This window comes from Suricata suricatta, chromosome 12 (genome assembly GCF_006229205.1).
Source record: "Suricata suricatta isolate VVHF042 chromosome 12, meerkat_22Aug2017_6uvM2_HiC, whole genome shotgun sequence".
Taxonomy (NCBI): domain Eukaryota; kingdom Metazoa; phylum Chordata; class Mammalia; order Carnivora; family Herpestidae; genus Suricata; species Suricata suricatta.
In genome coordinates this window covers 6,915,978-6,931,641 of record NC_043711.1, presented here as the reverse complement: position 1 = coordinate 6,931,641, position 15,664 = coordinate 6,915,978, and positions in this window count along the sequence as shown.

Genomic DNA, 15,664 nt, shown 5'->3' with positions numbered 1-15,664 from the left:
AGAATCCGAAGCAGGCTCCAGGCTCTGAGCTGTCAGCACAGAGCCCGATGCGGGGCTCGAACTCACGAACTGCGAGATCATGCCCTGAGCCGAAGTCGGACGCTTAACGGACTGAGCCCCCCAGGTGCTCTGAGACTGAGACAGTTTTAAGCCAGGCTCACGTGACGGAGGTGGCTGTGTCGGGTGGGGTGGGCGGACACCTGAGGGGTGAGAGGAGCCCACTTTGGGAAGTGCTGGGGAAAGGAAGGCCGAGCCCCTGAGACGGGGACGGGACGAGTTTGACATTTTTCAAGACCAGGAAGAAGATCTGTGCGGCTGAGGGAACAAGAAGTGAGCAACAGGAAGCGAAGTCAGAGAGCCGATGGGGTGAGGCTGGAGGGTCCCCACAGGTGGCCCAGGCTTTAGGGATTCAGAAAGTAGCAACTCCTTTTCCTGCCTGTTGTGTCGGAGCCACTTGAAAGCCGCAGGTGGTAGGCTGATAGTGATCAGGGCTGCCTGCCCTTGAGAGGAGTGTCACTTCTGACCCGAGCTGAGTAGGAGGGCGCGTGTGAACTCCCGGTTCACCAGCTGCCCCCCAGCCCAGCTTGCCTGCTCTGCAGTGTGCCAGAGCCAGACGAGAACACGGGGCTGAGCGGATACCCTGGTAGGTCCTGGAGCAGCTCGAGGAGGGAAAAAAGTTTCCTTCCTTTCTTCCTGTTTTTCCTGCAGAAAATGGAGCAGCATGAAGTTGGAGGCCATGGTACACCCGGAAATCCTTAGCAACCAGCACCAGCAAGTGGAGATGGGCGGGTAGGGGGACGACCTAATTTGTAGTGTGTGCCGATTTCCGTGGTGTGAGTGGCTGGTTTCAGGCTACCAACAGTCTAACCACTGGCTCCGAAGTTCTGCAAGTTTGGCACCCGGCCCTCCTGAGCTGCCCTGGGCTGCCTGCACACCACTCGTGAGGGGCGTCTTTCTCCCTGGGTTCACCCGACTTCAGTGACCCCTTCCCTGGGCTTAGCTCTGAGGGCTGGTAGAGCTGAGGCAGGTTCCTACCCCTGTCCGCTGCCTCCTGGCCAAGGGCCCGGGGGCTCGAGGATGCCCTCTGTTAGGGAATGTCCTTGAGATCTGTTTTATTCACGTACGGTGGGGGCACTTGGGTGGCTCAGTCGGTTAAGCATCCGGCTTCGGCTCAGGTCATGATCTCACAGTTCGTGGGGTCAAGCCCTGTGTCAGGCTCTGTGCGGACCGCTCAGAGCCTGGAGCTGCCTCAGATTCTGTGTCTCCCTCTCTCTGCCCCTCCCCTGCTCATGCTCTGCCTCTTTCTCTCAAAAGTAAATAAACTTAAATCTTTTTTCTCAAAAATCACATACAGTGATGGACACAGACAACTGTCTTTTTTTTTTTTAATTTAAAAATTTTTAAATGTTTTTTAAATTTATTTTTTGAGAGACAGAGAGAGACAGTGCAAGCAGGGGAGGGTCAGAGAGAGAGAGAGAGAGACATACAGAATCAGAAGCAGGCTCCAGGCTCTGAGCTAGCTGTCAGCACAGAGCCTGACGCGGGGCCCAAACCTATGAACCGTGGGATCATGACCTGAGTCGAAGCCGGACGCTTAACCGACTGAGCCACCCAGGCGCCCCTAGACGACGGTCTTTGGAAGAAAATTTTATTACAGTAAACCGTGGTTTGTGAGCATAGTTCGTTCTGGTAACATGCTTGTAATCCAAAGCACTTGTATATCAAAGCGAATTTCCCCAGATGAATGGAAACTCAGATGATTCATTCCATGGCCCAAAAATATTCATATAAGAATGATTACAATACTGTAATATAAAGAAAATAATAAAGAAAATACAAAATATAAAGAAAAAGAACAAATTAACCTGCACTTACCTTTGAAAACCTTCGTGGCTAGTGGGAGGGAGACCAGAGAGAGGAGGGGGACTGTGCACGACGACTTTCACCATCACTAGTGGAATCACTGCGATCTATTGGCTCAATGGAATCTTCTTCTTGTGCAGCTTTAACAAGGAACCTGTCCAATGACACTAGCTTTTGCCTCCTTTTGAGGATTTCTCGGAGATGTGACATTGCATTGTCGTTAGCAGATTCATCACATGCACTGCGACAGTCTCATTCGGGTGATGCTTTCCTGCCAAATCTTTGCACTGTTTCCATTTTACACACCTCCCTAATCTCGTCTGAGGTGGCAGGTTCCTCTGCTTTTCCCACCTCCTCCTCTGCAGACGGGATCTCCTCCATAATCTCCCGCTGTTGCTCACAACGCAGATCCATCCGCTGTCGGTGGCGGGCTGCTGGCCGTGTTCCTCCACCAGCTCTCGAATGACGTCCTTCGCCTTCAGCCCCCTGGTCTTCCCCAAGGACACGCTTTCATGTCATTTGGTGGCTCATGAGCAAGCCCCTCCAAGTCATGTCCAGGAATGCAATCGGGCCATAGTTTTCTCCAAGCAGAACTGAGGGTTCTCTTGGTGACTCCATCCCAGGCTCTGTCAATGATCTTGAGGCAGTTCCCGACGCGGAAAGGACTTTTCCAAAACTCTTGGAGGGTGAGGTTGTTCCTTTGGTCACCTGGAAGCATTGCTGAAATAGCGCTTTGGTGTCAAGATTTTTAAAGTTTGAAAAATCCTGGGGCGCCTGGGTGGCTCCGTCGGTTGAGCGGCCGACTTCGGCTCAGGTCATGATCTCACAGCTGGTGGGTTCGAGCCCCACGTCCGGCTCTGTGCTGACCGCTCAGAGCCTGGAGCCGGCTTCGGATTCTGCGTCTCCTTCTCTCTCTGCCCCTCCTCATGCTCTAGCTCTCTGTCTCTCAAAAATAAATAAACATTTAAGTTTGAAAAGTGCATGGGTTGGAGGACTGGAGCGGTGTTGGGAGGAAGGAACTTGACCTTAATGAACTTGAATTCCTCTAGTTAAGTCATCCTCGAAGCCTGGAGGACGAGCAGGGGCATTTTCCATAACCAGCAAGGCTTTGAGTGGCAGGTTCTTTTCTAAAAGGCACAGCACTTGTAATTCCCCAGAGGAGGGGGCACACCATGCCATTATGGGGGGGAAACCAGGCTCTGTAGGAAGCAGGAGTAGGAGGAAAGCGCGGGCATGAGCCTTTATTACGGTTTTTGCAGGAAGAAATAGGCGAGACAGGGTAGCAAGCTGGAAAAGCTTAGAAGTGGCGAGTTTGAATGATTTCGGTGGGCTTGGGGCTCTGCAGGTGGTTCCTAGTTGTCTGTTACTTGTCCCTGGGGAGACTTAGGGCAGAGGAAATAGTGGCTTCCGGTGCTGAGATACAGGTGGTAGTTGGATCCACTGGTTCACATATGAAAGCATGCTCAGAAGCAAGTTGTTTGCTGTCTCTAGGAATTACCCAACCCTCAGAGGGGAGGTCCTTAGCCAGGTTTGCAAGGCCCCAAGGTGTCAAAGCATCACAAATTCCAGAAAATTAAAAACATGGTGAATGCACCCTCCGCTGAAAGTAAAGAACAATCACAATAGCGAACATTTATTGAGCGTCTGTTTTGTAGCAGGTACTATGCTCAGTCCTTCACGCATGGACTTCTACCGGCAGCCCACTGAGGAAGGTACAGAGGAGGAAACTGAGGCACGGAGAAGTTAGGTTTTCCAAAGTCACACAACTAGAAAAGTAGCAGAACTGCGTAATCTTATCTTACAGTCCTAACCATGAGGCAAAGCTGCCTAGCTGAGCCTGTCCCAACAGTTGTGCCCCATCAGGGGACAAAGACTAGACATAAATTATCGTGTAGCTCTACTGAGGTATAATTTATAGCAGCAAACAGCACTTATTTAAGTGCATAATTTGATGAGTTAAAAAAAATTTAACATTTATTTATTTATTTTTATGTTTTATTTATTTTTGATACAGAGAGAGACAGAGCTTGAGAGGGGGAGGGGCAAAGAGAGAAGGAGGCACAGAACCGGAAGCAGACTCCAGGCTCTGAGCTAGCTGTCAGCACAGAGCTTTATGCGGGCTTGAACCCACTAATGCGAGATCTGACCTGAGCCAAAGTCGGAGGCCCAACTGACTGAGCCACCCAGGTGCCCCAACATTTATTTATTTTTGAGAGAGAGAGAGAGTGTGTGCAAGCGAGCACAGGAGGGGCAGAGAGAGAGGGAGACACAGAATCCGAAGCAGGCTCCAGGCTCTGAGCTGTCAGCACAGAGCCCAACGCGGGGCTCAAACCCACAAACCGTGAGATCGTGACCTGAGCCGACGTCAGAGGCTTAACTGACGGAGCCCCCCAGGCGCCTCGACATAATTTGATGAGTTTTGACACATGTGAACGCTTGTAAAACCATCACCACCATCAAGATGACAAATATTCCCATAAGTTTCCCTGTGGCTCCTTTTAGCCCGCTCTCCCTCCCTCCACCCCTGTTCCCGGGAAAACACTGACCTGCTTTCTGTCACGATAGACTATTTTTATTCTCCTAGGGTTTTATATAAATAGAATCATATATGCTGTGTGTGTGAGAGAGAGATCCGGTCTATTTCTCATCATAATGATTTGGGGATTCCTCCAGGCTGTTGTAAGGAATCAAAACTTCGTTCCTGAGTAATAATTGTCCATCGTGTGGCCGTAAGAGCACAATGTGGTGCCCGTTCATCTTTTGGTGGATATTTGTGTTAACGCACATATAGTTTGTTAAAACAATGTTTCCTGATATTTAAATAAATACATATATATATGTATATATATATACTTGTAAAGAATTTTAACATTACAGAAAGTGACCCTCTTTCTATCCCAGGCCCCAGAGAAAATCACTGTGAGAAGCTTGATGTGTAATCTTTTAGAATTTTGTCTACCTTTGGGATTTTGGGGGAAAAAATCAGAGACATTAAATTTTTTTAATTTTTATTTATTTTAGAGAGAGAGAGACAGGACAATGCAGGGGAGGGGTAGAGAGAGAGGGAGACACAGAATCCAAAGCAGGCTCCAGGCTCTGAGCTGTCAGCACAGAGCCTGACTCGGGGCTCAAACTCACAAAGCCGTGAGATCATGAGCTGAGCTGAAGTCGGATGCCCAGCTGACTGAGCCCCCCAGCGGCCCCCTGACTCCATTTTAAATGGCACTTCCTTTATTCAAGTTCATAAAATGGATGCCTCTTCAATCAAAAACTAAATGGCAGGCACTTAAACACATCTCCTTAAACACAGACGTTTCCTGGGTTTGACTTATTCCTGCCTACAGAAGAAGAGGAAGACGCTTTTCCTGTTTAACCTTTAAGATACTTAAAGACGTTACGGTTGGAGTGCTCTCCTTATTTCCATAGGCCTTTTCTCACTATTTTAAAAATGTTTAATGCTTATTTTAGAGAGAGAACAAATGAGGGAGGGTGGGAGAGAGAAGGGGACAGAGGGTCTCAGCCAGGCTCCACTGGGACAGCCCCAGGTGGGGCTTGAACTCATGAACTATAAGACCATGACCTGAGCCGAAGTCAGGAGCTTAACCAACTGAGCCATCCAGGCACCCCTGCTTTCCCCCTCTTGCAATAAGCCCTTTGAATGAAGTCTCTTTACCAATGTCCAGAATTATTTTCGGCAATGATAAAGAAACAAAAATCTTGGGACATTTTTGACTCTTTGCCCTAAAACTACACAAATCCATGAGCAGATAGCCGTTGGTTCTGCCTTAATTTTAGCACCAGAGTGAATCCCACTCCCTCCATGCCTCCCGCCACCTTTGTCCAGACATCTCCATCTGTCATTGGGATTGTTGCCTTCATTTTCTAATTGTCCTCCCTGATTCTATCTTCTCCTCCCTAGAGTCGCACAAAAGACAAAGAATTTTTTAAACTATACATCAGATCATGTGGGTCCTGGAGCTCAAAACTCTTCAGGGGCTTCCCTGCACTCAGGGTAAAACCCACAATTCTTACAGTTGCCCTGGTGGCCTTGTATGATCTGATTCCATTGCCTCTCTGACTTCTCCATCCTGCCCGACTCACTTCAAGCATTTTAGACACTGGACTTCTGATGTTGTTAATTTTTTAAAGTTTATTTATTTATTTTGAGAGAGAACAAGTGGGGATGTAATACCCAAGATTTCTTTATCGTCCCCAAAACCCAGAGACCGCCAGGGAGACCGAGTCACGCATGCAAAAGCAAAGGGCTTTATTACGGGCTTAGGCTCGCCGGGGCCTAAACTCAGGCTCACAGACTTTCCGGCGTGGGGGATCCGTGCTGAGAGCCCCGAACAAAGAGGGGGCAGGGCCTTTATGAGTTTGGGAAGCAGGAGTTACAGGAAATGGTGACACAGGTACAGTGATCCAATCATTATTATTCAATACTATTGGCAGGTTTATCCAATTACAACATTCAGAGTCTTAACCAATCACAGAGTGGACCCAGGACCCAGGACCCTCACGTAGGGTGTAACTAGCCTTAAGCAATAACTGATTACCTATAGCTTCTATTTCTAGGCCTGCCCTTAGGAATGTTAAGGGTATTACAAGGGAGGTCCCTCCTGCCTTGGGCAATGTGTGCCCTTCTATTGTCTAAGGATTAGAGTCAGTTTGGTTCAGACCTGCGTCCTTACAGGGAAGGGGCAGAGAGAGAGGAGAGGTAGAGAGGAATCCCAAGCAAGCTGTGCACTGCCAGCGTGGAGCCTGATGCAGGGTCTGAACTCACAAACCATGAGATCATGACCTGAGCCCAAATCAAGAGTTGGACGCTTAACAGACTGAGCCACCCAGGCGCCCCTCTGCTGTGGTTTAGAGGCTAAACCTCTCCTACCTCAGGATCTTTGCACTTGCTGTTAATTCTTTCCCCAGAAATCTACATTCAGTGGAAACACTGTGTGTACATGGTTCTGGGCCTTGGTTTTCTCATCTGTGAAACTATTCCTTCTCCTTCCCTCAAACACCAGCAGATACTGTAACCAAAGTTACAGCGAGAAGGGAAAATGCTTTGCAAAGAGAACTATGGGGCGCCTGGGCGGCTCAGTTCCTTAAGCCACTGACTCTGGATTCGGCTCAGGCCATGATGTCCCGGGCGGTGGGGGCTCCAGCAGGTGCTCTGTGCTGACAGCGTGGACCTTGCTTGGGATTCTCCTTCTCCCTCTCTATGCTCCTTCCCTGCTCTTTCTCTCTCTCCAAACTAAACAAATCAACATTTAGTGTGAGAACTGTTGACCTTAAAAACAGAAGTTGTTTTGTTTGGGCAGTTATTCTATCAGCAAAAGATGGGCTTATTTTGGAATAGCAAACATTTTGCAGCCCCAGGCCCAGGCAAATGGTGGCAAAACCATAAGCAAGCCCCCACAATAAAGGAAGGTAGCTTTTTTATAGAGGAAAAAGGGAGAGTTGGGAGGGGCTATTATAAATTGAAAGTGCACTAGGATAAACTGGGAATTGAAGTATAGTGGCTTCTCATTGGCTGAACTGTCGCTGGGGGAGGAAGAAGCTTTCTTCCTCCTGCTGGGATAATCCAGGTCCCTCTCTTCCTGCTGAGTCCGCAGTTGACTAGGGCTGGTCAGGAAAGCTCTCTCCGATGGTCTCCCCACTCCATTCTAAATGAGGTTTCCTTTTATTCGTTTTCACAAAACTCTCCAATAGGGAAATGAAGGTTTATATTATATTTGGTTTCAAGAGCAATTACTTGAGATAAAGTGTAATACCTATAATCGCCAGCAGATGGCAGCACGCCACAAGATTTGCCACGTAAATTATTGTCCCCTCACAATACAGGAATTAGGAGACGTTGCTAGTATTGGGATACCTCTTTGTATACCTCTTCACCCCTAATAAGTAGGGGAAATGAAAGGAATTATATTTGTCAGGCATCTACAGTATCGGCTAAATACTCTTATTTACATCTTGTTTAAACCAGAGCATGTCTCTCAGAACTCCCCCCAAACAACCAAATGGGAAATGAAACAAAAAATTAAATGTATGTACATATAGTGTCTAGAAGGAAACCTAACTGAAGAAGAAACAACCCACTGAAGAAGAAAAATTTTAAACTTTAAGGGCCCAAGGAAGGAATGAGATGAATGGAAGCGTGATCCACTTTGTGGACTGACAGATACTTTTGTAAACCTGGGGTTCTGTTCACATAGGATCCCGGAAGGGCAGAGAAAAGCAGCAACAAAAGCTTTTATTGGGCATCCTGAGGACGGCCAACTGAGAGTCAGGCCCCCCTCAAGCTCTACCCTCACACCTGGTCCCCATTTGGGTTCTGCCCTCTAAGCCTGGAAGCCACTTTAGGCCTGCCCACGAGGCCTTACGCTTACCCGCAGCCCCGTCTTCTAGGGGCTGCAAAGCCTGCCCCGCCCCCAAGGCACTGTTTCCAGCCAGGCCCCGCCCCCAGGCGCTGTCCCCGCCCCTGCACGGCCAACTAAATCCTCCACTTCCGGGCTGGGCGGATTAAGGACTCTTACCTGCCTGCTGCCTTCTTCAGGCTCTACCCTCCTCCCAGTCCGTTTGGCCCAAGATCTGGGGGCCCGCGTCTTCTCTGCTCCCGATGAAGGAATAAATCCAGGAAATACAACTTACTACTATGTATCAACGACAAAAAGGCAAGCAATTCAATAGAATATTGGCATGAAATGAGCTCAGTATTCCATGGCCCAAAGGCACCATGGCCTCTGGCCCCACAGCAGCAGGGGCCAGGAGAGCAGCTCAGACCTCAAGGCAGAGCCTGCCCCCGAGGGTCCAGGCCAGGAGCAGGAGTGGAGAAGCTTCAGAGAGTCCCGTCACTGCAAAGTGACCAGCCCAGCAATCCTGGGGCCTCTGGCGTCCAGACGGGTCGGGAGACTGGAGCTCCAGCAGCTCTCGATGAAGCAGACGAGAGAAGAGGGGACCGCACACCTCCTGCCGGTTCTGCAGGCACGGACCCTGCTCCCTCCACAGCTCTCCACCAAGCGCCACACCGTACAGACCCGGCGGCCTCAGGCAGGGCCGGCTCTGCAGCAGCCCGGACTCCGGATGAGCAGCAATACCGGCCCCGCTGCCCACAGATAGACACGCCGGGGTCTGCACGGCCCAAGACCTCGGGTAGGGAGCCGCCTGCTGTGTATGGATTGAGTATCTGGAGAAGCAGCCCCTGGCAGCAGCTCCCCCAAGAAGCCCGGCCTCTGAGGCCAGCCAGACAGTCACTACGGCACCCGAGCAAGGCACGGGATGAGTCCTGAGAAAGCAACGCTGATGCCCTGGAGACGCTAAGAAGCCAGCGTCACAGGTGTGGGTGCGCGCTGACCTGAGCAGAAGAACCCGCCCCCGCCAGGCTTAACTGACGGCAGCCGGGTCCCGGCTGTGCAGAGCAGCGCGGGTGAGGGGCGGCAGGGAAGCCACAAGTCCAGCTCGGAAGGCCCCAGCAACCTGCAAAGATCCAAAGCTCCTGGCCCCCGAGTCCCCAAGCCCCTCCACATGAGGTCACAGAGGCACCTGCTCCTGCCCCCTGGGCCACCCCACAGAGAGAGGTCAGGTCCTTGACGAGCCAAGGACACAGGACTCCCGGCCGCCCGGGCACTCATCTCGCTCCCAGGAGACCCAAGCGAGGGCGCGACAAGGAAGCAGCACAGAGGCTGCCAGTGGGGAGGCTCTCTCAGAGAAAGGGGGCAGCCGGATACAGACACCCCAGCGTCCCTGCCTGCCCTTTCGCTCTCCTGAGGAACGGACCCCCGAGACTTCATGTGCTCAGCCGCCCCCCAGGCCAAGAAAGGGTGTTCAGCCACTCGTTCCGGCACCGTTCATTCAGCTAACCGGTACTGCTGATCCTTGGAGCTTGCTGAGCAGACAGCTGACCCCTCTCTCCAGGAATTCACACCCCAAAGGGGAGCAGACGCCAAAAATTTAAACAGTGTTCTGTGTCATAATAAGAGGACAGTGTGCTGGGGGACAGAGGGACACAGCAGAGGCAGGTCAAGCCTGTCCCGGGAGACCAGGGGGCTCACAGGGTGACAAAGCCCAACAGCCATCTGCAGAGCCGAGCATGGCATGACCTCCTTCCCTCCTCACCATTCGAGCCTCAGTCTCGGGGGTTCCGGGGGTGTCCTGGGGGTGGCTCTTGGGGGGACCCACGGCCAAGGTGCACAGAACCCATGCTCCTCGGGGTGGCTTGTCTCAGGCCAGAGCCCCTTAGGGAGCTCCAGAACCTTCCTCAATGAAGGAAGGAAGAGGGAAATGGAAAGAGATGGAGCTCAAGGAGCTTCTCCTGCAAGGGCCCTGCGGGGAGAGGCCAGGACCGGACAGCAGGGAAGTGATGGACGGCAGCACGGCCAGTGCCCCCCACGCACAGGGGGAAGGTCCTGCTCTGAGGGCACGAGGACCAAGCGCCCGCTTCCGTGCCAGGGGGCTCTGTCTCTCCGCCCTGACGGATGCTGTCCAAGAGAGGGGTGTTCCGAGTTAGCACATGTTATTGGGTTCGAGCCCGGTGTCAGGCTCTGTGCTGACCGCTCCAAGCCCGGATCCTGCCTCAGATTCTGTCTCCCCGTCTCTCTGCCCCTCCCCCAATCGTGCTGTCTGTCTCTCTCAAAAATAAACGTTTAAAAGTAAAAAACAAAAAAATAAGACATGTGACCAGGACAATCACAAGGAAAACGTGCCAATGACGGCACCCACCCTGGGTGCGTGACCTGAGAGCTGGCGTGGGGGCAGGGAACACCCCCTACCCGCCCACCCCCCACTCCCTGCAGGCATCACAAACCTGGGCCTGCATCACAATCCCTCTGACCACGCCCCCCAGGGACACAGCGCCCAGAATCAAGACAAGAGCCAGCTGGCAGCGGACCTGGCTGTCCCCACTTCCAGGACCACCACGCCACCTCACCTGCCACTGGCCGCCCGCTGGCCTCAGAGCACAAGAGGGGTGTCCCGGCGGTCCTGCAGCGCCCACAGTCCCCGGCCCTCCTCAAACATGATGTCCCACACCCCGCGCTGGAAAGCCGGCTGCTGCCTGGGAAGCAGCTTCCGGCCGGTGGCGTGGAGCTGGACGATGGGGACCCCGGGGACGCTGCCCACGAGGAGACGCAGAGACGTCGCATCACAGCCTCCAAGGGGCCCACGGGCTGCCGTTCGACTCGGCAGCAGCTCTGGAAACCCACTTTGCCATCCCGGCACTGGTCCAGGTCCTTCATTAGTTTGTCCACAGCCAGAGGGTCGTTTTGATTTTCCAAAAATCCAGGGAACTCCTTTTCCATGAGTACCCTCAGGTCCTCCTTTGTTAAGTAGCCTTTGTCCCCAGCAAACTTGTGGAATGTGAACATCATTGTTTCCATGGCGTGTTCCATTTGATCCGGCATCTTGGTGAGGTCTGTTGAAACCTTGGCGGAGGCGCGGCGGGGACGCTGGGTCTGTTGGGACGCGCGGCCAGTGAGCGGAGCGCAGTCTTATTTATTTTTAAATTAATAGAGTTTATTTTTTAGAATAGTCTTAGGTTTATAGGCAAATTAGCAGAAAATAGAGTTCTTATATAATCTCAGCCAAACGCTGTTTTCCCCTACTATTATTTCTTAAATGTTTAATATTTATTTTTTTGAGAGAGAAAGACAGAACATGAGCAGGGGAAGGACAGAGAAAGAAGGAGACACTGAATCTGAAGCAGGTTCCAGGCTCTGAGCTGTCAGCACAGAGCTCTACATCGGGCTTGAGGTCACAGATGGTGAGATCATGACCTAAGCCAAAGTCAGATACTTAACCCACTGAGCCACCCAGGAGCCCCTTTAAAAGGTTTAAAAAGAAATGACTGAATGAATCTCCACAAGATTGTTTGTAAATATACTACAAATAGTCCATTGTGGCATTGACATAGGAAATGTTTTCTTGTATGTTTGTTCTACCATCTGTCCTCTTCCTCTGTTGAAATAAAAGTTCTGTGAAAACAGGACTCGAATGAATGAGTGAAAGGAAAAGCATTATTAAGTGAAGTGATGGTTGGGGCATCTGGCTGGCTCAGTCCTAAGATCATGTGACTCCTGATCTGGGTTCCTGAGTTCGAGCCCTCTGTTGAGTGTAGAGATTACTTAAATACATAAAAACTTAAATAAATAAGTAAATAAATAAACAATAAAGTGATGGTGACCACACAAACCCCAGCAAATACATAAAAGATCTAAACATGTTCATACTTAAGTCTAAAAATGCTTCATATTTGCCATAAATAAAAAAAAGAAAGGTTTAAATAAATAAGGCCAACAATCCCAAGACTACAAATTTAAGACAAGTTCAAAGATAATGAGAAGGGGCAAAGAAGTTTTTAAAGAATAGTAAAAGGGATGTATTAGTTACCTACTGCTTCATAACAAAGAACTTCCAAGCTTAGTACACCCTTGATCCGTCCAAAGGTGGGCGCCAGGCTCGGTCCAGCGGACTCTGGACCGTTCTGGTCCCGCCCTTTAGTCTCTCCCCTCTATCTCACCGCTCTTAAGCCCTGCCGGAGCCTTCCAGTATTTAAGCCCCGAGACCGGAAGTGGAATGCCAGGGACCCGAGGGGCCGCCAACTTCCCTTTTTGGTTTTCCTCATTATTTGCCCCCCCGCACGGAAAAGCGGCGGCAGGTGCGAGGTCCGGGCTACAGCTGGAAGCCTCTGGGGGGCGGGGTCTTGACCTAGGCGGGGATGCCAGGCTGGGAAGGCGGGGTCTCGGTGACTATGGAAAAACGCAGCCCCTCCGAGACAGGTCTCTGTGGGAGGCGTGGCCGGAGAGGGCGTGGCCGCTGTGGGGGCGGAGCCCTGGCGATGGGGCGGGGACTGAGTCTCAGCGGCCGCGCGCTCCGGCAGGGGCTGGATCTCGCGAGCCTGGAGATCAATGGACTAGCTTCTCCGAGTCCTTCGGTCCTTCTGAACGTGGGGTGTCGGTTTTGAGGGAGGTAAGAGGTGAAATTTACCTCGAGGAGGTCCCCTTCTGCCTTCGTTTTACAGGAGAATTCTACTTGTGGCTTTTGTGAGAATTGTTGAGGTGAGAGTATCTTCAAACTTAATTTTGGTTAATTACGTTTGATACATTCATTTGGGAAAATGCTTTCTCAGAATTCTAGCGTGTCAGTAAAAAAGTGTAATAAAATGAAATGAAATGGAGTGAGTGAAAATGTAAGAAGCCTCACAATTAAAGTTATTCAGTACTTGCAAATCAGCTGTACCTCTCCAAGAGCCTGTCCTCGCGCTAGAGTTTTATTTTTTAATTTTTAAGTTGTTTTTTTTTTTTTTGATTGAGAGCGCGCGCGCGCATGTGCGGGGTTGGGGGGGCGGGGAAAGGGGCCGAGAGCTTGATGCGGGGCTTGAACTCACGAACCTTGAGATCATGACCTGAGCCTAAAGCAAGAGTTCAGTGCTTAAGGGACTGAGCCACCCAGGCTCCCCTTATAAGGCTGTAGATGTTTGATTTAGAACGCTTTTCCCTTGGTTGGAAAGAAAGCTGGGGAATAGATGAAATAGGAATGTGTGGTCCATAACGAGTGGGTCTAGAGCGTGCTGTTGTCGGGGCCCCAGACGGAAGGCGTTTGGGTGGGTGTGTGTGTGTGTGTGTGTGTGTGTGTGTGTGTGTGTAGGTGAGATGGCAAAGCTCATCGTGATCCGGGAGATTAGCTGTGAGCAGAGGTGACGCCCCAGCTACTGCTTGTATTTGCGCTTGACCGTCTCATTTTTCTTGATTACGCCAGTGATGCGCGTGTATGTTGCTTTTGTTGTTTACCATCCAAATCATTCAGAAACTAGCGTGAAAATGTTAGCGGTTCCCTTCACGTTCTCCCTGCCAAGTGCACGGAAAATACCATGACTGCTTCTCTCTGGAGGCCCCCAGGGTTACTGATGGCCGTGTGGCCTTGGCGTAATTTTTTTTTTATTGTTGCGGCCAAATGTACGTATCACAGAATTTTCCCCCTAACCGTTTTCGACGGTACTATTCATTGGCGTTAAGTACAGTCCCATTATTGTGCAGCTGTTACCACCGTGCGTCTTCAAAAGCTTTTCATTCGGGCCCCTGGGTGGCTCAGTCGGTTGGGCGTCCGATTTCGGCTCAGGTCACGATCTAACGGATCTCACGGTTCGTGGGTTCCATTCCCGCATCGGGCTCTGTGCTCACAGCCAGCTCAGAGCCTAGAGCCTGTCTTCGGATTTTGTCTTCCTCTCCCTCCGACCCTCCCCTACTCACGCTGTCTCTCTCTCTCTCTCTCAAAAGTAAATAAAAAAACATTAAAAAAAAAAAAAAAAAAAAAAAGCTTTTCATCTTCCCGGAATGAAACTGTTCCCATTAAAAAAATATTTCCCCAGGGGCGCCTGGGTGGCACAATCGGTTGGGTGTCCGACTTTGGCTCAGGTTATGATCTCACCGTAGGTGGGTTCAAGCCCCACCTCAGGCTCTGTGTGGACAGCTCGGAGCCTGCTTCAGTTTCTGTATCCCTCTCTCTCCCCCTTCCCCCACTCACGCTGTCTCTCTCCCTCAAAAATAAACATTAAAAAAATGGTAACTCCCCATAACCCTAACTCCCAGCCCCTGGTAATCTCCATGCTATTTTCTTTCTCTATAAACCAGACTATTGTCGGTACCTCATGTAAGTGGAATCATGCAGTACCGTTCTTTTGTTTCTGGATTATTTCACTTTAGATAGTGTTCTAAAATTTTTTTTTAATGTTTTATTTATTTTTGATACAGAGAGAGACAGAGCATGAGAGGGGAAGGGGCAGAGAGAGAAGGACACAGAACCGGAAGCAGGCTCCAGGCTCTGAGCTAGCCATCAGCACAGAGCCTGACGCGGGGCTCGAACCCACGAACGTGAGATCTGACCTGAGCCGAAGCCGGAGGCCCAACCGACTGAGCCACCCAGGCGCCCCTAGATAGTGTTCTAAAATTCACGCCTGTTGCAGCATGTATCAGGATTTTATTCCTTAAGGTTGAATAACATTGCATTTACATTATGTATTTATGACAAAATTTGTATACATTTATATTTTGCATATTTTATATCTTGCATTATATTTTATATATTTTACGTTATATATTTATGTATTTTGCAGATTTTACATTTTTGTATATTTACATTTTGTGTATATTTTATTTGTAAAATGTGAATTTATTTAATATAAATGTAATATATAAATATATATTATACATACTTACATTTATTGACACTAGAATTTTATAATGTATAATATAATATATAAATATAACTATAACATTCAGCCTTATGTGTATACATAATTTTTTTTAAGAGGATTTTTTTTTGTTTTTTTTATTTTTGAAACAGAGACAAAGCATGAGAGGGGGAGGGGCAGAGAGAGAGGGAGACACAGAATCCTAAGCAGTCTCCAGGCTCTGAGCTGTCAGCACCTAACCCCCTGTGGGGCTCAAACCCATGGACCATGAGATCATGACCTGAGCCGAAGTCAGACACTTAGCCGACTGAGCCACCCAGGCACCTCCTCCATTTTGCTTTTCTAATCATTTGGGTTGTCCACCTTGTGGCTGTTGTGAATCATTGCTGCTGTGAACATCCGTTTACAAATATCTCTTCAATTTTCTGCTGTTAGTCCTCGTGGGTACACGCTCAGAAGTGGACTTACTGGATCGTATGGTAATTTGATGTTAAGCTTTTCGAGGAACCACTGTATTATTCTCAATAGTGGCTCTACCATTTCACATTCCCAGCAGCAATGAGTCAAGGTTCTAATTTCTCCATATCCTCACCAACATTTGTTATTTTTATTTGTTTTATT